Source organism: Triticum dicoccoides, chromosome 5B (genome assembly GCF_002162155.2).
Source record: "Triticum dicoccoides isolate Atlit2015 ecotype Zavitan chromosome 5B, WEW_v2.0, whole genome shotgun sequence".
NCBI classification, from domain to species: Eukaryota; Viridiplantae; Streptophyta; class Magnoliopsida; order Poales; family Poaceae; genus Triticum; species Triticum dicoccoides.
Genome location: NC_041389.1, coordinates 413242991 through 413261583, shown reverse-complemented (window position 1 = coordinate 413261583; position 18593 = coordinate 413242991).

The following is an 18593-nucleotide window of genomic DNA, read 5'->3' as shown; positions in this document are numbered from 1 at the left end:
GATCGCTAAAAGGCACCGGATAGTTCGGCGCCAAATACTGCGACCAGAAGCTCCTCTCCGCAGACTTCCTCTCCTCGGTACAGTAGAATTGGGCGGCGTCTGATATGCTGCGAGGCAGATCCACAAACACCCCTGCAAAATCAAAGAATTCAGCTTGTCGCTTAGAGTTCTTCCCACTATCATGTAATTATGGCCACGAATACAACAGGCCTTACCAGCCGCAACTTTCCGGGCCTCCTGAACGTCCCGTACAACACCTCGGGCTTCTTCCAGAGCATCCTCCGCGGCTTGGAGAGCTTGGGCAAGTTCGGATTCTTTCCCTACTAGACTCTGCTCCAAGCTCTCGCTTTTCGTCACAGCCTCATGGAGTTCCCGTTCAGCTATGATGATCCCTGGCCTCGTGTTTTTCACGCAGCGCCTGCTCGGCGACAGCCTTCTTGTTGGCATCAGCCACTACCGTCTTCAGCGCCTCATATTCGACACTCGCTCCTAGGGCGTACAACACAAATACTTTTCAATAGGCACAATTACTCATTCGTGCCTAATGCAAGACAATGTTTCAACATACCTTGCTTCTCCTCTAATTGCTTCCTCACACGGCCAAGTTCCTCCTCGGCCCATTCCAGGCTCTGCTTCAGTTTGGACACTTCCGCCTGATGAGTGGCCGTCTTCTCCGCAGATGCCTGTTTTCAAACAATGGGGTATACAATATTCACAAAGGTTCCCACTACAAAAGAGGGTTTGATTCCCTGCCCGGCTCTCTCTTTCACCGGACAGTGTATCAGGGGCTGCTACTCATATCATGATGATTCTTCAAAGGTTCCTTAGAAACCATACCTCAAAAGCCTTTATAAGGCCAAGACAGGACTCATTCAGCCCGCTTTCGGCAGATTGAATCTTTCCAACCACCGTACCCATGAGGTTCCGATGTTCCTCAACTATAGACGCGTTCTTCAACACCGTCGATAGACCGCTTGGCAGCTCTGCATGGACAGAGGTAACCGGCGGAGTAGGCAAGTCTCCCCCCGTCGAATGTAGCCGCCCGCCCGATCCTGGAGCCTTAGAGGCATCCAGGACCTTATCCGGCTGAGGGCCGAACTCGAGATCGCCCCCATCGTCAACACGCTGTGGGGCTGCTGCTCCCATGTGTCCGTCCCCAGGGACATGCCCCCTGCTCTGGGACACTTTGAGACGACACCTCGGTGTCGCACCTGGGCTTCGGGGAAGGGGCCTCCAGAGGCATCTCGCTCGCCACAGCATCCGAGCTTAGCGAATCCTCCGACGAGGACGGTCCGACAGAAGATCTTGCCGGGCTGCACGAGATATTGCAACAATTAAAACTACTGTACCCAGACGGCCCTGGATGCATAGGCGCATTCGGATTTCGGTCACTTACGATTTTTCCAGGGGCTAGGCCCTGGGATTCCACTTTGGGCTGTTGTCGGCAGCCGTGGTGAACGCCTCTGGGTGGGAACCTCTCCCCCTTTTGGGCGATTCGGCCTCCAGGGATGGGGAAGCTGCCCGCTTCTTCCCACCTCCAGAGTGAGGCTCGTCCTCCTCTGCTTCCTCCTCTTCGTCTTCGGAATAAGGAGCGTTGTTGGAGTCTTCAGATTTTGTGTCCGAAGCCTCGCGGCGACGGAGGCCACTCCGGGTCTTCTTGACCTTCTTGGAGACCTCCTTTTTCGGCGCCTCATAAGGCACGGGGACCAGCATCTTCGTCAGAAGAGGTCCGGCCGGTTCCTTCGGCAGCGGAGCCGGACAATGCGTCTGCTCCACCTTCTTTATCCATCCCTAAAGTCACGAAATGCGATTAAAATTTCTCCCTCGTGACATGCCAACTAAAGCATGGAGGGATGGAGCGTGGCTGTAACTTACTGGGCTTGCAGAATGGGACAATTGATACCCCCTGTCCTCGGCGGAGTCCGGCCACGATTTGCCAGACTTGAAGAGCACCTTCCAGATATCCTTGTGGGGGGAATCATAGAGCTCCCGAAGGGTTTGGTGCTCGGATGGGTCAAACTCCCACAAAGTGCAGGCTCGACGCTGGCTAACCAGGCGAACTAGCATCACCTGGACTACGTCGACGAGTTTGACGTCCTTGTCAACCACGCTCTGAACATGCGTCTGGAGCAGTGACAGCTCATCGGACGAGGACCAGTTTGGGCCCTTCTTGGGCCAGGACATCAGCCGCAGTGGAGCTCCGGATCTGAACTCAGGAGCTGCAGCCCACTTTTTGCCGCGTGGTTCGGTGATATAAAACCACTGCTGCTGCCACTCCTTGACGGAGTCGTTGAAAGTGCCCTTCGGCCAAACGACCTTGGGCATCTTTCTCACAATGGCGCTGCCGCACTCGGCATGTTCTCCACTCACCACCTTGGGCTTCACATTGAAAATCTTCAGCCACAGGCCGAAGTGAGGCGGAATCCAGAGAAAGGCCTCGCACACGACAATGAACGTCGAGATATTGAGAAAATAGTTGGGGAAAGATCATGAAAATCAATCCCATAGTAATACATGACTCCACGGACAAATGGTTGGAGGGGAAGCCCGAGCCCGTGGACAAAATGGGGAAGGAACATGACTCTCTCGTAAGGCTCCGGAGTAGGGGCAACCTGTCCCGTCGGTGGAAGACGGTGGCCAATCTTCTTGGCCAGATACCCGTCTTCCCGGAGCTTCTTGATATCCCTCTCCCGAACGGTATAGGCCATCCATTTGCCTCCTACTCTGGATCCGGATATCTTTGGAAAACCTCTTTTCAATGGAAACGAAGAGTGCTTGGGCGTTAGGGCTCGAGCAGAGGGGAACAAGTTAGCGGAAGGAGAAGGCGTGGGTAAAGAGGAAGAGACCTTATCTCTTTATAAGAGATGGTAAAAGCTTTTTGCGCCTCCACACTTGCCTGGTGGAACCCGCTCACCTCCTACTCGCCGCGATTAGCGGTGCGGTTGGATTACCCATGCCCGTATTGATGAGAATCCCGTGATAAGGGGACACGATCTTTGCTCCGACAAGACGTGCCAAGGAAACCGCCTCGCAATATATGTTGAGGCTAGATGTGGGAAAACGGCTCGGATAATGACCCGACCTTGATGACATGTCACACTGTCTAGAAAGTTGTCGGCAGAGTACATTCGTGAAATATCGTTCTCTTTACAGCGGTATGTGAAGATCATCTTGCAGATCCGGACACGGTCTACATGTTCGATAATTATCTTGGAGTATTCGGAGAAGGAACCCGCCTTGCAATGCCGAAGACAAAATTGCGCGCCGGACTCATCGTCATTGAAACCTGGTTCAGGGGATACTGAGGGAGTCCTGGATTAGGGGGTATCAGTACAACCGGACTATATGCATCATCCGGACTATTGGAGCGTGAAGATACAAGACTCAAGACTCCGGCCCGTGTCCGGATGGACTCTTCTTTGCGTGGAAGACAAGCTTGGCGATCCGGATATCGTATTTCCTTTCTTGTAACCGACTCCATGTAAACCCTAGCCCTCTCCGGTGTCTATATAAACCGGAGAGGTTGGTCCTTAGAAGGCCGATCACAATTACAATCATACCATCATAGGCTAGCTCTTAGGGTTTAGCCTCTACGATCTCGTGGTAGATCTACTCTTGTACTACTCATATCTTCAATATTAATCAAGCACGAAGTAGGATTTTACCTCCATCGAGAGGGCCCGAACCTGGATAATCATTGTGTCCCTTGCTTCCTGTTACCATCAGCCTAAGATGCACAGATCGGGACCCCCTACCCGAGATCCGCCGGTTTTGACACAGACAACGCCAAACCAGTTATTGATCACCAACGATGGTTAAATCCTAAGATGAAGGAAGTGGTAAGAAAGGAAATACTAAAGCTCCTCGAGGCAGGTGTAATTTATCCCGTTGCTGATAGTCAGTGGGTAAGTCCTGTCCATTGTGTCCCTAAGAAGGGAGGTATTATTGTTGTTCCTAATGATAAAGATGAATGGATCCCACAAAGAATTATTACAGGTTATAGGATGGTAATTGATTCCATAAGTATAAAGCTAGTAAAAAGGATCATTATGCTCTACATTTTATTGATCAAATGCTAGAAAGATTATCTAAACATACACATTTTTGCTTTTTAGATGGTTACTCTGGATTCTCTCAAATACCTGTGTCAGCAGAGGATCAAGAAAACACCACTTTTACTTGCCCTTTCGGTACTTTTGCATATAGATGTATGACTTTTGGTTTATGTAATGCACCTGCTACCTTTCAAAGATGCATGATGGCTATATTCTATGACTTTTGTGAAAAGATTTGTGAGGTTTTTATGGATGATTTCTTCGTATGTGGGTCTTCTTTTGATGATTGCTTGAGCAACCTTGATCGAGTTTTGCAGAGATGCGAAGATACTAGTCTCGCCTTGAATTGGGAGAAGTGCCACTTTATGGTTAATGAAGGTATTGTCTTGGGGCATAAAATTTCTGAAAGAGGTATTGAAGTTGATAAAGCTAAAGTTGATGCAATTGAAAAGATGCCGTGTCCCAAGGACATCAAAGGTAAAAGAAGCTTCCTTGGTCATGCCGGTTTTTATAGGAGGTTCATTAAGGACTTCTCTAAAATTTCTAGGCCTCTGACTAATCTATTACAAACATATATTCCTTTTGTCTTCGATGATGATTGTGTAGAAGCATTTGAAATCCTTCAGAAAGCTTTGATTTCTGCACCTATTGTTTAGCCACCTGATTGGAATTTACCCTTTGAAATTATGTGTGATGCTAGTGATTATGCTATAGGTGTTGTTCTAGGACAAAGAGTTTATAAGAAACTAAATGTTATTCAATATGCTAGTAAAACTCTAAACAGTGCCCAGAGAAATTATGCTACTAATGAAAAAGAATTCTTAGCGGTTATATTTGCTTGTGATAAGTTCAGACCTTATATAGTTGATTCTAAAGTAACTATTCACATTGATCATGCTGCTATTAAATATCTTATGGAAAAGGAAGATGCTAAACCTAGACTTATTAGATGGGTTCTCTTGCTACAAGAATTTGATTTGCATATTATTGATAGAAAGGGAGCTGAGAACCCCGTTGCAGACAACTTGTCTAGGTTAGAGAATGTTATTGATGGCCCACTACCTATTGATGATAGCTTTCCTGATGAACAATTAGATGTCATAAATGCTTCTCGTAATGCTCCATGGTATGCTGATTATGCTAACTACATTGTTGCTAAATTCATACCACCTAGTTTCACATACCAACAAAAGAAAAAGCTCTTCTATGATTTAAGACATTACTTCTGGGATGACCCACACCTTTATAAAGAAGGAGTAGATGGTGTTATTAGACGTTGTGTACCTGAGCATGAACAGGAACTGATCCTACGCAAGTGTCACCCTGAGGCATATGGAGGACACCACGCTGGAGATAGAACTGCACATAAGGTATTGCAATCCAGTTTTTATTGGCCTACTCTCTTCAAGGATGCCCGTAAATTTGTCTTGTCTTGTGATGAATGTCAAAGAATTGGTAATGTTTTTAGACGTCAAGAAATGCCTATGAACTATTCTCTTGTTATTGAACAATTTGATGTTTGGGGCTTTGATTATATGGGACCGTTTCCTTCCTCTAATGGTTATACACACATTTTAGTTGCTATTTATTACGTTACTAAGTGGGTAGAAGCTATTCCAACTAGTAGTGCTGATCATAAAACCTCTATTAAGATGCTTAAAGAAGTTATTTTTCTGAGGTTTGGAGTCCCTAGATACTTTTATTCATGGTGGTTCACATTTTATTCATGGTGCTTTTCATAAAATGCTTGCTAAGTATGATGTTAATCATAGAATTGCATGTCCATATCACAGTCAGTCTAGTGGTCAAGTAGAATTGAGTAATAGAGAGATCAAATTAATTTTGCAAAAGACTTTTAATAGATCTAGAAAGAATTGGTCCAAGAAACTTGATAATGCATTATGGGCTTATAGAACTGCATATAAGAATCATATGGGTATGTCTCCGTATAAAATGGTTTATGGAAAAGCATGTCACTTACATCTCGAACTAGAACATAAGGCATATTGGGACATTAAAGAGCTCAATTATGACTTCAAACTTGCTGGTGAGAAGAGGTTATTTGACATTATCTCACTTGATGAATGGAGAACTCAAGCCTATGGGAATGCCAAACTGTTTAAAGAAAAGGTTAAAAGATGGCATGACAGAAGGATACAAAAGCGTGAGTTTAACGTAGGTGATTATGTGTTGCTATTCAACTCTCATTTATGATTTTTTGCAGGAAAACTTCTCTCTAAATGGGAAGGCCCTTACATTATCGAGGAGGTCTATCGTTCTGGTGCCATAAAAACCAACAACTTCGAAGGCACGAATCCAAAGGTGGTGAGCGGTCAAAGAATCAAACATTATATCTCAGGTAACCCTATAAATGTTGAAACTAATTTTATTGAAACAGTAACCCCAGAGGAATACATAACAGACACTTTCCAGAATGTTTCAAACTCCGAAAAGGAATAGGTATGTGGTACGGTATGTAAACTGACTCCAAAATAGTTCTAATAGGAATTTTTCTCCATTTTGGAATATTTAAGAAAATAGGAAAAATAGAAATAGTCCGGGAAGGACACGAGGGTGGAGGGCGCGCCCTACTACCCTGGGCGCGCCCCCTGCCTCTTGGGCACCTCATGTGCTCTCCGGACTCCGTTTTCTTGCACGATACTTCTTTTGGTCGGTCAAAATTCATTATATAATCTCCCAAAGGTTTTGACCATCGTATCACGGAAATATTCTCTGTCTTTGTTTCGAGCTGTTTCTGTCGCAGATTTAGAGCAAGATGTCTTCTCAAGAGTCAGTCGGGGAGAGTCGGGTGTCTCATCCGACACCGGGTCCAGGAGCTAACAGCGATGCCTATCACTTTGGGCCATCAACGGAGGAGGAGATGGAGGCCGACTTGTAAAGGATAGATGCAATGGAGGAAGATCAAGAAGTTACCTCTTGTTTCCGAGACGGATTCACGATGGGGGAACTACAGAGCTCAGCTATTCCAAACTCAGTCATCCCTTCCAATGTTAGATTTCTTTCTTATGAAACTATGAAAAAGAGTGTCATTTGTTCTCCAGCAACTATGCAACATCCATGGGTGAAAGGAGCTCTAGCCGTCGCGGATAAGCTCCGTAAGGAAACAATGAATCTCAAGCAGCAAGTCAATAAGCTCGAGGAAGAGAATCGTATCTTAAGGGGCATCATCGCCAAGAACATCACACCACCACTTCCGAAGAAGGAGACATAAACACATGGGTATGGGCACTCCCCTTGGCAACTACCAAGCTTGGGGGAGGTGCCCCGGTATCGTATCACCATCACACTCCTATCTTTACCGTTTTTCTTAGTTCGATCCTTTTGGTAATATCTTGATCTAGTAGAATAAAGCTTTAGTATGATTTAGTTTTGAGTGTTGCCTTATGATCCTTCAATGTAATAGAGTTCGTGAGCTATATATAATAAAGATTAGTGTTGAGTCAAGGGCTTTGCTATCTTGTTATGATCTTGAGGGAATAAAAGAAAGAATAAAAAATAAAGAGACCATATTGATCTTATGGATAGTAATGACTTCACATATAAAGAGTATGATGATTAAAAGTTGTTGGGAGTTGGCAAACATAGTTTTGGTCATCATTGCAATTAATAGGAAGTAATAAAGAAAGAGAGGTTCTCACATATAAATATACTATCTTAGACATCTTTTATAATTGTGAGTACTCATTAAAGTATGACATGCTAAAGAGTTGATGTTGGAAAAGGAAGACAACGTAATGAGTTATGTTTTCTCACATCTTAATTAAAGTATATTGTCATGGATTATCCAACATGTTGAGTTTGCCTTTCCCCCTCATGCTAGCTGATGACCCACAAGTATAGGGGATCTATCCTAGTCCTTTCGATAAGTAAGAGTGTCGAACCCAACGAGGAGCAGAAGGAAATGACAAGCGGTTTCCAGTAAGGTTTTCTCTGCAAGCACTGAAATTTTAGGTAACAAATAGTTTTGTGATAAGATAATTTGTAACGAGTAAACAATCATGAAAGTAAATAAAGTGCAACAAGGCGTCCCAATCCTTTTTGTATCAAAGGACAAGCCTGGAAAATTTCTTATAATGAGAAAAGCGCTCTCGAGGACACATGGGAGTTATCGTCAAGCTAGTTTTCATCACGCTCATATGATTCACGTTCGGTACTTGATAATTTGATATGTGGGTGGACCGGTGCTTGGGTACTGCCCTTACTTGGACAAGCATTCCACTTATGATTAACCCTATTACAAGCATACACAACTACAAAAGAAGTATTAAGGTAAACCTAACCACATCATTAGACATATGGATCCAAGTCAGCCCCTTACGAAGCAACGCACAAACTAGGGTTTAAGCTTCTGTCACTCTAGCAACCCATCATCTACTTATTACTTCCCAATGCCTTCCTCTAGGCCCAAATAATGGTGAAGTGTCATGTAGTCGATGTTCACATAACACCACTAGAGGAGAGACAACTTACATCTCATCAAAATATCGAACGAATACCAAATTCACATGACTACTAATAGCAAGACTTCACCCATGTCCTCAGGAACAAATGTAACTACTCACAAAGCATATTCATGTTCATAATCAGAGGAGTATTAATATGCATTAAGGATTTGAACATATGATCTTCCACCAAGTAAACCAATTAGCATCAACTACAAGGAGTAATCAACACTACTAGCAACCCATAGGTACCAATTTGTGGTTTTGATACAAGATTGGATACAGGAGATGAACTAGGGTTTTGAGAGGATATGGTGCTGGTGAATATGTTGATGGAGATTGACCCCCTCCCACTAAGTGGATCGTTGGTGATGATGATCGTGATGATTTCCCCCTCTCGGAGGGAAGTTTCCCCGGCAGAACAGCTCCGCCGGAGCCCTAGATTGGTTTTGCCTCGTGGCGGCGGAGTTTCGCCCCGTAAGCTTGCTTATGATTTATTTTTTCCAGGGTAAAAGCCTTCATATAGCAAAAGATGGGCACCTGAGGGCCACGAGGGGCCCCAGGAGATAGGGGGCGCACCCAATAGGGGTGGGCGCGCCCCCACCCTCCTGGCCAGGGTGTGGGCCCCCTCTGGTGTTTTCTTCGCTCAATAATTCTTATTAATTCCAAAAATGACTTTCGTGGGGTCTCAGGATTTTCGGAGCTGTGGAGAATAGGTTTCCAATATTTGCTCCTTTTCCAGCCAGAATTCCAGCTGCCGACATTCCCCCTCTTCATGGTAAACCTTGTAAAATAAGAGAGAATAGCCATAAGTATTGAGACATAATGTGTAATAACAGCCCATAATGCAATTAATATTGATATAAAAGCATGATGCAAAAAGGACGTATCCACTCCCCCAAGCTTAGACCTCGCTTGTCCTCAAGCGGAAGCCGAAATCGAAAAATATGTCCACATGTTTAGATATAGAGGTGTTGATAAAAATAAAATACGGACATGCGGGCATCATGATCATTCTTATAACAGCAACATATGTAGATTTTGTCATATGATTTCTTATGCTCTAGTAACAATTGGTTCACAATGTCAAGTATGGTTTAGGAACTTCATTGGGAACTAACAAACTATAATCTCAGTCATTGAAGCAATTGCAATTTATCATAACATCAGAAAGAATCAAGAGTAGAGCTTTTCAGCAAGTCCACATACTCAACTATCATATAGTCTTCTACAATTGCTAACACTCACGCAATACTTGTGGTTATGGAGTTTCAACCGGACACTAAGAAAGATAGGGGATTATTGTATTGCCTCCCAATGTATTCACCTTTGGGTGATGTCAACAATAATAATTCATGCTAACTTACATCCAATTGGATATATATATATATCATGATCTTTCAAACATGAGGAGCTTGCCAAAGGATAAAATGAAAAAGGAAACAGTGAAGATCACCTTGACTCAAGCATAAAGTAAAAACATAAAGTAAAAAATAGGCCCTTCGCAGAGGGAAGCAGAGGTTGTCATGTGCTTTTAGGGTTGGATGCACAAAATCTTAATGGAAAAGAATGTCACTTTATATTGCCACTTGTGATATGAACCTTTATTATGGAGTCTATCGCTTTTATTACTTCCATATCACACGATCGTATAAAGCTTATTTTCTTCGCACTAATAAGTCATACATATTTAGAGAGAAATTTTTATTGCTTGCAACATGACAACTTACTTGAAGGATCTTACTCCATCCATAGGTATGGTGGACTCTTATGGCGAAACTGGGTTTAAGGATATTTGGAAGCACAAGTAGTATCTCTACTTGGTGCGAGTAATTTGGCTAGCATGAGGGGGAAAGGCAAGCTCAACATGTTGAGAACATCAACGACAATATACTTTAACTGAGATGTGAGAAAACATAAACCATTACATTGTCTTCCTTGTCCAACATCAACTCTTTTAGCATGTCAGACTTAATGAGTGCTCACAATCATAAAAGATTTCCAAGATAGTATATTTATATGTGAAAACCTCTCTTTCCTTATTACTTCCAATTAATTGCAACGATGACGAAAACTACGTATGTCAACTCTCAACAACTTTTATGCCTCATACTTTTTATGTGTGAAGTCATTACTATCCCCAAGATCAATATGAACTTTTTATTCTTTTTATTCTTTCTACTTTCTTAAGGTCATAGTAAAATAGCAAAGCCCTTGACTCAACACTAATCTTTATTATAGATAGCTCATGAACTCGATTACATAAAGAGATCACAAAGCAAAACTCAAAACTAATTCATATGAAAACTTCAATCTACGAGATCAAGATACTACTAAAAGGATCGAACTAAGTAAAACGGTAAAGATAGGAGTGTGATGGAGATACCGGGGCACCTCCCCCAAGCTTGGTAGTTGCCAAGGGGAGTGCTCATACCCATGTGATTATGTCTCCTTCTTCATAGTTGGCGTTGTGATCTTCTTGGCTATGATGCCCTTCAGGATACGATTCTCCTCCTCGAGCTTATTGACTTGTTGTTTGAGGTCCATAATTTCTTTGTGGAGCTTGCCCGTAACGGTTAAAGCTCCCTTTACCCAAGGATGCTGCATAGCTTCTGGAGAACAAGTGACACTGTTTTTCATGTTTTCATAAGAAAGAAATTTAACATTGGAAGGGATGACCGAATTTGGAATAGCCGACCTCTGTAGTTCCCCCATCATGAATCTTGCTTGGAAGCAAGAGGTAACTTCTTGATCCTCCTCCATAGCATCTATCCTTTTCAAGTCGGCCTCCATCTCATCCTCTGTTGATGGTCCAAAGTGATAAGTATCGTTGTTTGCTTCTGGACCCGACGTCGGGTGTGACACCCGACTCTCCCCGGCTGACTCTTGAGAAGACATCTTGCTCTAAATCTGCGACAGAAACAGCTCAAAACAAAAACAGAAGATAATTGCGTGATACGGTGGTCAAAACCATCAGAAGATTATATAGTGAATTTTTACCAACCAAAATACGTAACGTGCAAGAAAACGGAGTCCGGGAGGCACACGAGGTGGCCACGAGACAGGGGGCGCGCCCTCCACCCTCGCGGAGGCCTCGGGTCCTTCCTGGATTACTTCTTTCTTTCCAAAATTCTTAAATATTCCAAAACGGAGAAAAATTGCCATTAGAGTTGTTTTGGAGTCGGTTTACTTACCGTACCACATACCTATTCCTTTTTGGAGTCTGAAACATTCTGGAAAGTGTCCCTTATGTATTCCTCCGGGGTTACGGTCTCAATAATATTAGTTTCAACATTGATAGGATTACCTGAGGTATAATGTTTGATCCTTTGACCGTTCACCACCCTCGGACTTGTGCCTTCGAAGTTGTTGATTTTTATGGCATCGGAACATAGACCTCCTCAATAACGTAAGGACCTTCCCATTTAGAGAGAAGTTTTCTGCAAAAAATCATAAACGAGAGTTGAATAATAACACATAATCACCTACGTTAAACTCACGCTTTTGTATCCTTTTGTCATGCCATCGTTTAACTTTTTCTTTGAATAGCTTGGCATTCTCATAGGCTTGAGTTCTCCATTCATCAAGTGAGTTAATATCAAATAACCTCTTCTCACCGGCAAGTTTGAAGTCATAATTGAGCTCTTTAATAGCCCAATATGCTTTATGTTCAAGTTCAAGAGGTAAGTGACATGCTTTTCCATAAACCATCTTATACGGAGACATACCCATAGGATTTTTATATGCAGTTCTATAGGCCCATAATGCATCATCAAGTTTTTTGGACCAGTTCTTTCTCGATCTATTGAAAGGCTTTTGCAAAATTAATTTGAGCTCTCTATTGCTCAACTCTACTTGACCGCTAGACTGCGGGTGTAAGTGCGTCTAGTGCCACCCCTAGTTGGTTTTGGAGTATTGATGACAAAGTTGGTTGAGGGACTAATGCGTTTGTGAGAATTGCAGGATAACACAGGAAGTGTCCCTCATTGATTTGGTTTACCTACCGGAGATGACCCCTAAAAATGTATGAAGACATTAAAGACAATGGTGGTGTGTGAAGATATTCACACTGAAGACTATGACATGAGAAGACATTGAGTGAAGACTATGGAGCGCGAAGACTGAGTTGTTTCATTGTTTCCTTTTCTTCTTTGTTGAGTCATAGGAACCACCGTACTGTTAAGTGGGATCCAAGTGAACAAAGTCAGAGTGACTGAAGTGATGCTCAACCCAAATCCTATATCTTCGAGCGAAGACAATGAGAGCAAATCTTATCCAGAGCTGGATGAGTCAGCTTTGCTTGTAGCCTTAGTAAAGTTGCCGTGTGTGTTTGAAATCTGACTGTTGGAACACGTGTGACCCGGGGTCATTTCGGACATATCAGGTTGGGTTGCCTTGTGGCTATAAATAGCCCACCCCCTACACCATAAATTGGTGGCTGCTCAGAGTTAGTTTACGGCTTTTGTCGTTTTGAGAGCAACCCACCTCGAAGCCTTTGAGAGAGAAATCCTTGCGAGGACAAAGCCCAAACACCCAGAGCCAAAGAGTGTTAGGCATCACTAAAGTCTTTCTGTCTGTGTGACCTGAAGACTTATTACACTTGAGAACTGTGTATCCTCCAGCCGGTTAGGCGTCGCGTTCTGAGCATGCAAGAGTCATTGTGGATTGCCGGTGAATGAAGTCTGTGAAGGTTCGGAAGTCTACCTTGAAGACTTACTAGAGTGATTGGGCGAGGACTGTGTGTCCTTAGCTCAAGGGGAATAAGGTGAAGACGCGGTCTTCTGAGTTGAATCTCAGCCTCCCTAACCAGACGTATAGTTGACACAGCAACTGGAACTGGTCCAACAAATCCTGTGTCTTCAACAAGTGACTGGTTCTATCCCTTCCCTCATTTACTTTGAGTTTGTCTTCGTGAAGTCATTGCTTAATTGTCTTATCTGTTTGACTTCATTGCTTGACTACTTTCATTGATTGGCTTCGTACTATCTTCCATCCTGATCCTTACTACCTAGCTGCTATTAGTCTTTGTACGTTCACATTATTGCATGCTTGACTATGGCTTGCTTGTTGTAGTTTATCTTCCGCTGCATATCAATTAGGTCATTTCTATTGTTTGTCTTCGAAACTTCCATGTTTTGAAGACATTGATAAAAATCGCCTATTCACCCCCTCTAGTCGATAACTAGCACTTTCAATTGGTATCAGATCAAGGTACTCCCTTGTTCTGTGTGATTCGGTTTAACCACCTGGAGTTTAGCTATGTCAACTACAGGGATAATCAAAGTCTCCGCTGCTTGCCCCGTGTTTGATGGAACTGAATATCCCTACTGGAAGAATAAGATGCGCATGCATCTTGAAACCATTGATGTCGACCTCTGGTATGTCGTCAAGAACGGTGTTCCAAAAACTGGTGAAGGTGTCACCCCTGCTAATGTCAAGAAGTTTATTCAACTGGACTCGACTGCAAAGAACATCATCCGTGGTCATCTGACCAAAGGACAGTATGGTCGTGTGAGTGCTCTGGAAACGTCAAAGCTAGTCTGGGACTGGCTGTCCAAGGTCAACGAAGGCGTCTCAACTCAAAGAGATCAAAGGATCAGTGTTCTTCGCAACCTCTTCAACCGCTTCAAGAGAAACAACAATGAAAATGTCCAGCTCACGTTTGATCGCCTCACCGACATCACAAATGAGCTTCAGGCTCTCGGCGCCACTGAGATCACCAAGCATGAAATCGTCAAGACGCTGCTGAGATCTCTTGACAGCTCATTTGACACCCTTGCCCTCATGATACAAGAACGTCCTGACTTCAAGACTCTCGATCCGTCTGAGATACTTGAGAGGCTCAACACACATGAGTTCCAGCTTTCTGAGAAAAGAGATATCTATGGCCCCAACTATGGCCGAACTCGTGCTTTGAAGGCAAAAGTTGTTTCCTCATCTGAAGAAGAAGAATCTGACTGTGGTTCTGATGATCCTGAAGACATTGGAAGGGAACTTGCTATGCTTGTGAAGAAGTTCCAGAAATTCACCAAGAAGAAGGGCTTCAGAAAGTCTTCACGATCCAGTTCAAGAAATGATGAAGCTTCCACTCAGGACAACAAGAAGAGAACATGTCACAAGTGTAAGAAGCCTGGGCACTACATCTCTGAGTGTCCTCAGTGGGACAACGAGAAGAAGAAGAAGAAGAGCAAGGAATATGACTCTGATGACAAGAAGAAGAAGAAGAAATCTTCAAAGTCTTCTTCCAAGTCCTCGTCAAAGTCTTCATCTCATAAGAAGAGCTCATCTGGCAAGGCTCGTGCTTTTGTTGGCAAGGAAATGAATTCAGAGGAGGAGTCTGCTTCTGAGGAGGCGGAGGTGGAATCTGAAGCTGAGTCCGACTCTGGCGTTGCAAGTCTGGCTCTAGCCACAGCCTACGTTGCCAAGTCCATCTTCAACACTGAAGACAATGACTCCCACTCCAACGCTGATGATGACAAGGACGATCCTGCTCCCACCTACTGCTTCATGGCACGCGGTGCCAAGGGTATGACACCTCGTGCTTCAGAATGGATTATGGACAGCGGATGCACTAATCATATGACTGGTGATCGAAGTCTTCTCATGGACTCAACCTTACGTCCATCCAACAAGAGTCAAATCACATTTGCTGACACTGGTAAAGGCAAGGTATTGGGTCTAGGTAGAGTTGCAATCTCAAAGGATAAACACATGGAGAAAGTAATGCTTGTTGAATCCCTTGGATTCAACTTAATGTCTGTCTCAATGCTTTGTGACTTAAACATGATTGTGATATTCGGAAAATATCTTTGCCTTGTATTAATGGAATCTGACAAGTCTCTAGTCTTCGAAGGGTACAAGAAAGGTGATCTATACATGGTAGATTTCTCAGCAGGTCCACAGCTTGCCGTATGTCTTCTTGCAAAAGCTTCAGAATGCTGGCTCTGGCATCGAAGGCTGGGGCATGCTGGCATGAGGAACTTACACACACTCGTCAAGAAGAAGCATGTCATAGGCATCGAAGGTGTCAAGTTCAAGAAAGATCATTTGTGTGGTGCCTGCGAAGCTGGAAAGATGACGAGGGCCAAGCACCCCTCGAAGACAATCATGACGACATCTCAACCCTTCGAGCTGTTGCACATGGACTTATTTGGCCCTACTCACTACTCTACCCTCACAACAACAACATGTCTCTATGGCTTCGTCATTGTTGATGACTACTCAAGATATACATGGGTGCACATAATTCTCTACAAGACTGAAGTACAAGATGTCTTCAAACGATTCGCCAATCGAGCAATGAACAACTATGGCGTCAAGATCAAGCATATCAGAAGTGATAATGGCACTGAATTCAAGAACATCGGGCTTGATCTTTATCTGGATACAATGGGAATCACTCATGAGTTCTCTGCCCCATACACACCTCAGCAAAATGGCATTGTAGAGCGCAAGAACAGAACCCTCATTGAGATGGCTCAAACAATGCTCGACGAATACAAGACACCAAGAAAGTTCTGGCCCGAAGCTGTTGATACAGCTTGTCACATCATCAACCGTGTTTACATCCACAAGCTTTTGGGCAAAACATCCTATGAGCTCCTTACTGGCAAGAAGCCAAATGTTAGCTACTTCAGAGTCTTTGGTGCTAGGTGCTGGATCAAGGATCCCCATCACAAGTCAAAATTCGAACTCAAAGCTCACGAAGGCGTCATGCTCGGTTATGGAAAGGATTCGCACTCTTACAGAGTTTTCAACCTCTTCCACTACAAAATCGTTGAAACTGTGGACGTGCAATTTGATGAAACCAATGGTTCACAACGAGAGCTCCTGCCAAGCACATTAGATGAAGCTCCTTCCAGCGAATCCATCAAGCTGATGGGAACTGGTGAAATCATGCCCTTTGAAGCACTTCCTGAAGAGGAACTTATCATTTCTGCACCAAACCAACCTGAAGACAATGCTCAGACCGAAGACAATCCTCCCAATGATGACAATGATCAGCATGAACAAGGGATTCGTCCAGTTCATCCTCGTGTTGCAAATGAAGTACAAATTGAGAAGATAATTGATAGCATCAATGCACCTGGTCCACTTACTCGCTCAAGAGCAACACAGTTAGCAAATTTCTGTGGGCATTTTTCATTTGTATCAATATCTGATCCCAAGAAAGTTGCTGAAGCCTTTATGGAACCTGAATGGATTCAAGCCATGCAAGAAGAACTTCAACAGTTCAAGCTGAATAATGTTTGGGAACTTGTCAAGCGCCCTGATCCTCGCAAATATAACATTATTGGCACTAAATGGATATATCAGAACAAAAAAGATGAGCATGGTCAAGTTGTCAGAAACAAAGCATGTCTAGTGGCTCAAGGATATACTCAAGTTGAAGGAATTGACTTCGATGAAACATTTGCTCCGGTGGCTAGGCTTGAAGCTATTCGCATCCTGCTAGCCTATGCTAATCACCACAACATCTTGCTACATCAAATGGATGTGAAGAGTGTTTTCCTCAATGGCAAGATTGAAGAAGAAGTGTATGTTGCTCAACCACCTGGCTTTGAAGATCCAAAACATCCTGATATGGTGTACGAACTAAACAAAGCATTGTATGGCCTCAAACAAGCTCCTCGCGCTTGGTATGATACAATCAAAGACTTCCTGAAGAGCAAAGGTTTCAAACCAGGATCCCTTGATCCCATACTCTTCACGAAGACATATGATGGTGAACTGTTTGTATGCCAAATATATGTGGATGACATTATCTTCAGGTGCACCAACCAGAAGTATAGTGATGAGTTTGGATACATGATGCAAGAGCAATATCAGATGTCCATGATGGGTGAGCTGAAGTTCTTCCTTGGTCTTCAAATTCGTCAGCAAAGGAATGGCATTTTCATATCTCAAGAAAAATATCTCAAAGACTGTCTGAAGAAGTTTGGCATGCAAGATTGCAAAGGCTACACGACGCTAATGCCAGCCAAACATCATCTTGGTCCCGGCGACAATGGTAAAGAGTTCGATCAAAAGGTATACCGCTCCATGATTGGTTATTTACTTTACCTATGTGCATCTAGGCCAGATATTATGCTTAATGTTTGCATGTGTGCTCGATTCCAAGAGGCACCAAAGGAATCGCATCACTTAGCTGTGAAGCGAATTCTTAGATATTTGGCTTACACCCCAACAGTTGGATTATGGTATCCAAAGGGCTCAAGATTTGATCTGGTTGGATTCTCGGATGCTGATAATGCTGGTGACAAGGTGGATCGCAAGTCTACATCAGGAACATGTCACTTTCTGGGACGATCACTTGTCTGTTGGTCTTCAAAGAAGCAGAACTGTGTATCACTCTCAACTGCTGAATCTGAATACATTGCTGCTGGATCTTGTTGTGCTCAACTTCTGTGGATGAAGCAAACTCTCAAGGACTATGGCGTTAATCTGAAACAAGTACCCCTCTTCTGCGACAATGAAAGCGCCATCAAGATTGCCAACAATCCAGTTCAACACTCGAAGACAAAGCACATTGAAATTCGTCATCACTTTCTCAGAGATCATGTCATGAAGAAAGATATTGACATCATTCACGTCAACACTAAAGAGGAACTGGCAGATATCTTCACAAGGCCCTTGGATGAGAAAAGGTTTTGCAAGTTACGGTGTGAGCTAAATATCTTGGAATCCTCAAATGTCCTGTGATCAGGCACACATCCTAACACTTATGCATGTTGATGACTTAGATGTGCAACACATGAAGTAAAGTATATCTTCAATCAATGAAGACTTACATTCTGAGTGTGAATACATCAACATGTAATTTGACCTCGGAGCGCCACGATAATTGTGCGCCGTGTCTGGGTCTAATACTTCCTATACGGTGGGTAACGCCACCACCAAATTTCTTGGTTTGAAGTGTTTCACTCATCGTGTTATTGTTGAATATCTTCGCATTTGATTTGACCTCAAAATTTCAACTAATCTTCATGATTCACTTCACTATGTTGATTTGATTGCTTTTTCATATATATATATATATATACTACTATTCTGTCCTCTACAGCATTCACTTGTA